Here is a 6,424-nt window from a genome sequence, read left to right on the forward strand (position 1 = left end):
GGCGCGGCTCCTCCTTCGCGGCCTCCTCTCGCGCTTCAGATCTAACCTGCGATGGCGAGGGCTTCATGGGCAGCGGCGACAGCGAGCTCGATGGCGACGTGGTGACTCGACGGTGAGCTCCCTCCTCCTCTCCTCCGCCCCGACACAAGGCTCCATGGACGGACGGCAATGGCGGTGACGGTGGCAGTGACACCCACCGCGTTGCCTTTCCTCCTCCTCCCTCACTCTACTTCCATGGAACCCCTCCCCTGCTTCCCCTTTCTTTCTTTTCTTCATTAGGTTTGCAGCTATTACTGCTGGAGGGTTGAGTGCACTAGTGTGTACCGAGTCAGGGGAACCGGGTAGGGTTTTCAAGGTTAGGGTTGTGTGTGTTGAGTTTTAGGATTAGGGTAAAATTTGGTTCAAGGGTAATTTTATAATTTCATATAAGAGTAGGGATAATATAGTAAATAGAAATAGATTTTAATCCAACAATAATAATGTATAAAAATACTACTTGTTCATCACTTTTACAAATTATTTTCAATAAACTGTTCGAATCCAAAAATTAGAATTAATATAATTAATTCCTCTTTTTTTTTTCAAAACAGCAGTATTAATATATAGAAATATTAATTATGTAATCCAAATCATATAAAATTATTTTTATTTCATAACTACCAACTTTATAATTTAAATATAGAAAATAATTCAATAATTATAAAATTAGATAAAATCTTAATTTAAATAGCCAAACTCATAATTTTTGGATTTCTAGAACTTTAAGTTGTAAATAGAAAATTAATCCATAATTATAGAGTTTGGATGAAGACCCTAATTTATTTCAAATCCAATTAATCAAAACTACCTTTAATTACCTTCAATAAGATAATTTATGAAATTAAAAATATAAATAAATATATGATTTGAGATTAGTTCAAAATAGGACTTTTCAAAAGTCTTGGGTCTTACACTTTCTTTTCATACCCACCAAGTGTTTTATAAAATGCTTGGTTAAGTTTTTACATATTTTTTTCACTCTTGGTTGAGAAATTGAATGGTTTGGGTGAACTTGAGTGGTGGATATCCATTCCACATTGTGTGTGGGTTGTTAATTAATTTGGTCTCCCTTGACTCTAAGTGACCCCCTTAGTGTTGACTTTTGACTTAGGGATTGAGATTAATTATACCTAGTTGACTTATCCTCGATGTAGGATTGACTAATTAGGATTAATTCACACACAATTATCATGCTTGTGGTCCACTATTAGGATAGAAAGCCCTAATTACCCAATTCTCACCAAGAGCTCTTTTTGGCATTTAAATTCTATTTGCATTGCTTTTACTTACATGTTAAGTTACTTTCTTGTTATTTACCTTTCTTGTCATTTACATTTCCTTGCCTTCTTATTTCATTGCACTTTATATTTCTTGCAATCTCATGCCATCACAACCCCCAATCCCTCGTAGCCAATAATATGCACTTCATTTGCAACTCCTAGGGAAGACGACCCAGGATTTAAAACTCCCGGTTTATATTTGTTTTGGATTGTGACTATTCATTTGATTGATGGTCAAATTGTCGAGTTAGGACTATACTTACAATGACAATTCTATTTTAAGATAAAATTCCTAACCTATGCAATTTGGCCGTTGTCAAATTTGGCTCCGTTGTCAGAAATTGCAATAGTGTTAAATTGTTGGCTATTATTAATATGTAAATATATGAATAATTTGTTTTTGATTGGTTGCTTGTTTTTATTTGTAAATATGTCTCTTAGTTGTTAGCTTGCTTTAATAAAATTTTGTTTTAAAATGCATATGTGAATAGTTAGTAATCTTGTTTAAATTATTTTTTTTGACTTGAATTGCATATTTAAAAATTTTTAATTAGTTTTTGGATGGTTGAATTTGAATAGAATTTTATTTGTACATATTACAAGTACTTTGAATAGTCCATAATTTTAATTTGAAAAATACAATTTTAAATTAATTTTAAAATTAATGTAAATAATGGCATATTTTTATTAATTTCTTATTTATATTCATTTTGTATTGTTGGGTGAATTCTTGTTTTAAAAAAAAAAATTCAACTGTGCGCACGCACACTTCAATTCAAGGCTTCTGCTCACAGCGTTGCCCATTTTCCAATCCGTTGTGCGTACGCACACCCAGTCCACCCCCTTCTACTGGAAGCACCCGCATGGTTGGTGCGTCCGCATCCCCCCTTCTAACAGTCTTTGCTTGTTTGCAATGCTAATTTACTTCTATGCATTGAGTAGTTCAAGCGAATTTTTTCCCCATTTGACCATAAACTTGAAATTCTTTTGAGAGTTTGAGCCCCTTTTGCATAAACTCACAAGTTTAAAGTTTTTTAAATCTATGTGGCTGATTTGATTAATTTTATTCATACTTAATTCACATTAAGTCACTTAGATGATGAGGTTTTCAATTCTTGTTTCAACTTGTGACTTTTATGCATCATTGGAATTTGGTGTTTAAATTTTCCTTGTTTACCTTGTTCATAAAGGTTTTAACTTTGTCAACACCACATTATTTCAATTTATGCCAAATTGCTTGTGATTAATACTTATTTGGTTATGTGCTCTACACATACATTTGCATCACTTGTTTTGGCATTTTGAATTGTTGAGAAGTGAATACAAACTTGCTTGCTTTGAAACTTTAGAAACTTTTTGGAATTAAGGAACTTGTGACTGTGCACCTAACTTTTGATTTTTCTTCCATTTCTTTTACTAACTTTTTCTCTCTTTTTACATAACTTTTATGCTTTGATTTCTTTTTCAACTAACTTTTTTTTCTATTTCTTTTCCTTTTAAACTAATTTTTCTTTTTCTTTGCCTAACTTTTAACTTTGCTTTTCTTTTTCATCTAACATTTCTTTTCACTTTCAATTAACCATTTTCCTTTTTACTAACATAACTTTTAACTTTTAATTTTCTTTTTATTTTTCAACTAACATTAACTTTTAACTGTTTTCTTTCTCTTTGTGCATAGTAACAATGCTCCTTCCTTCTTTTATTCTTTGATAAACAAGCAAGATAGCTTTCTTAGATTCCTTTATTTGATTGGAAGTTGCTTCTGTTTGTTTTTAACTTGAATCTCATGTATGCTTCCATTCAAATTTATATTATTTGTTCACTTCATATATATGCTGTTTGGTGATTCAGTTTTCAGCTTCTGTTCACTTGAGGAGGATCATCCTCTCCGATGGCACCTACATTTTGCCTGAGCTTGACACTCCCTCCGAGCATCTAAGGAGGAGGAGGCCTAGCGTGATGAGCCGGAGGAGGCCTGGGACAGTAGAGGTGACACAGAGATGACTCTTTCCGCTCCGTATGATCATGAGCACCGAGGACGGTGCTACATTTTAAGTGTGGGGAGGTTGTGCAACTTCAGCAGCGCATTTTGGGTGACAAGCTTCATTCCGAACACTTTTAGTTTAGTTTCTTTTTATACTTTTTAGTTGTTTTGTATATTTTATCTTTAGAAAACCTTATTACTTAGTTTATTGCACTTTCTTAGTTCATTACACTTTCTAATTTTGCTTGTACATAACTTAGTATTATATAGTAGTTATGCATATTTTGATATTTTGGTCTTAATTTTGGCTTGTACATATGTTCTTTTTGGTTCTTTGCTTGTTTGTGATTTGGGATGATGTGATGATTGCACCTAGTTTGATTTCCTATACACTTGCTATTTTGGTTTGATTGAAATTGGGAATTAAACTTAGGATTTTTGACCTTTTTCATCTAATCACACTATATACATATATAGAATAAATATTAGTCAAATTAATGAAATTTCCAGGAAACTTATTTTTTATAAAGGGCATTGAAATTCAAATTGAATTGAGTTAAAAAATTTTCATTGAAACTTGCATGATTTATACATTGTGGAACATGTTTTTTGAGTTGAAGAACATACAACTTGTGAGTTTTTGAGCTTTATTGTGTGGTTACATTATTTGACCACTTATTTCATTCTTGTGTGTTGTTCTTCTTTATGATTGCAATTTTTAGTTTGTTTAATTCTATATATTCATTATTTAGTGTATGATTATGCAATTATATGATTGAGGTCATTACTTCATTATAGCTCACTTAACCCAAATAGCCTATCATTTCATTCACCTTTGTTTGCCACTTTGAGCCTATGAATGCCCCCTTTTTGTTCTTTATTTTACCACATCATTAACCTTAAGCGAAAAATAATGAAATGTCTTTTATTTGAATCTTTGAGTAGCTTAAGTTAGTGAGTGTGTGTGATGTTTAAGTGTGGGGAAGATGTGGAAAACTTGGGTTGATGGATAGGTGTTTTATTCTTGTTGAAAAATATTGAGAATTTGGGTACATGCTCATGTAATATTATAAGAACCATATGCATTGATGAGCTGGTATATATTTTATATTTCAAAAAAAAGAAAAAAATAATGAAAAGGGGACAAAATCACCTCAATGAGAAAATTCAATAATAATCAATGAATGTGTGAGTGAATTTGATGCATGAGTGTGTGTATTGGTAAAAGTGAGATCATGGGTAGCTAAGTTTGATATTATAATTGTATAGGTTGTGTGTGTGTTAGGTGATAATTTAGGCTAATCAATGATTCAAATGCAATAAAAAGGGGAGAAAATGCTCCAAAGTAAAGTTCAATAAAAATCAATGTATATGGGTTGTGATAAAAAAGAGAATGCATGAGTATGTGAAAAAGTGAAGAATGGGTAGTTAGGTTAGCACTTAAATTGTATAGGTTGTCATAGGTTAGGTGGGAATTTTAAGTTAATCAAAGATTCAAATTTCAAGCTCACTTGACCATATGCATCCTACTTTGACTCTAGCCCCATTACAATCTTGTGGAAATACCTCGTGATATTTGTATGCATAAATGAAATAATTGTTGATTGTTAGATGAAAAGCAAGATTAGGGGAGAATTGAGTGAATCAACCCCAAACACTTGAGTGATTAGAGCGGATACACATTCGGTGAGAGTTCGATTGCTTAATTATATATTTTCACCTAGAATCATCACTTTTCTTGCAAGTTTGTAAAACTCTTTGATAACTCAATTCAATTGTAGATTTAATTTGATTGCTATTACTTTAGCCCTTATGTTTATATATGTTTTCTTGGAAATTGATTTATTTTGACCAAGTAGTTGCATTCATTTAGATAGATTGCATGTAGATAGTGTTCATACATCGGTTCGAGCTATAAAGGACCGGGTTGGCCGACCTCTTAGAAGGTTGGCCCATGACCGACCTTTTAGAAGGTTGGTCCATGACCGACCTCTTGGAAAGTTGGCCCATTACCGATCTCTTCACAAAGAGTTCGGCCAAATCGACATAAGAGGCCCAAGCAGGCCCAAACGACGGGACACAGCCCAATCTAAAGCCAGCCAAAGCCTAGAAAGATAAAGGCAGTTCCCCTTAAAGATAAGACAACTTCACTCAAAGATAAGATAAGATAACTATCTTATCTCTAGAAAAGTCACTCCATACTATTATAAATACACTGGAGCACCCAAGTATAACTTATACTCTGATTCTACTAAAAACCTGCCTAAAGCACGTGATAACTTAAGCATCGGAGTCTCTTGCAAGTACCACCATCCTCCGGTGATGAAGGATCAGCAGCTCCACCAGATCCAACAAGTTGGACACGACAGCTTCGGCCACCAGATCCAACAAGTCGGACACGACAGCTCCAGCCACCAGCTCTAAACAGGTCGGACATAGCAGCACCGACCACCACAGCAGATCTCATCCGAGATCGACCTTCAGTTTCAGGTAACCCTCGGAATATTGGCGCCATTGTTGGAGAACCTGGAAGTTATCCCATCACCATGGCGGGCGACCATGACAACGACCATAACTCTGGTTTGGTGGATAGAACGCCAAACCAAAACACAGATGCCACCTCCAAAGACACACCTCAAAACGGGGGAGATAAGTGATGTGTGGAAAACGATCCAACACAAAACTCACCGGCAAGTGTACCGGGTCGCATCAAGTAATAATAACTCACATGAGTGAGGTCGATCCCACAGGGATTGAAGGATTGAGCAATTTTAGTTTAGTGGTTGATTTAGTCAAGCGAATCAAGTTTTGGTTGAGTGGGTTGTATTTAACAGAAGCTAAATTGCTTGAAATGTAAAGGGAGAAGGGAAATTGCAGTAAATTAAAGAACAGGAAAGTAAAATAGACTGAATCTTAAAGAACAAGAAATTAAATGACTAAAACTTAAAGTGCAAGAAATGTAAATTGCAGTAACTTAAATGGCAAGGAATGTAAATTGCTTGAATATAAAAGGGAATTGAGGACTGGGATTGCAGAATCTAAACAAAGAAGAAGTAAATTGCAACAATTAATAAAGCAGAAATTAAATTGGGAGTAATGAGAACTCAAACAGAAATTGAAA

The sequence above is a fragment of the Arachis duranensis genome, chromosome 4, assembly GCF_000817695.3.
Source record: "Arachis duranensis cultivar V14167 chromosome 4, aradu.V14167.gnm2.J7QH, whole genome shotgun sequence".
NCBI lineage: Eukaryota > Viridiplantae > Streptophyta > Magnoliopsida > Fabales > Fabaceae > Arachis > Arachis duranensis.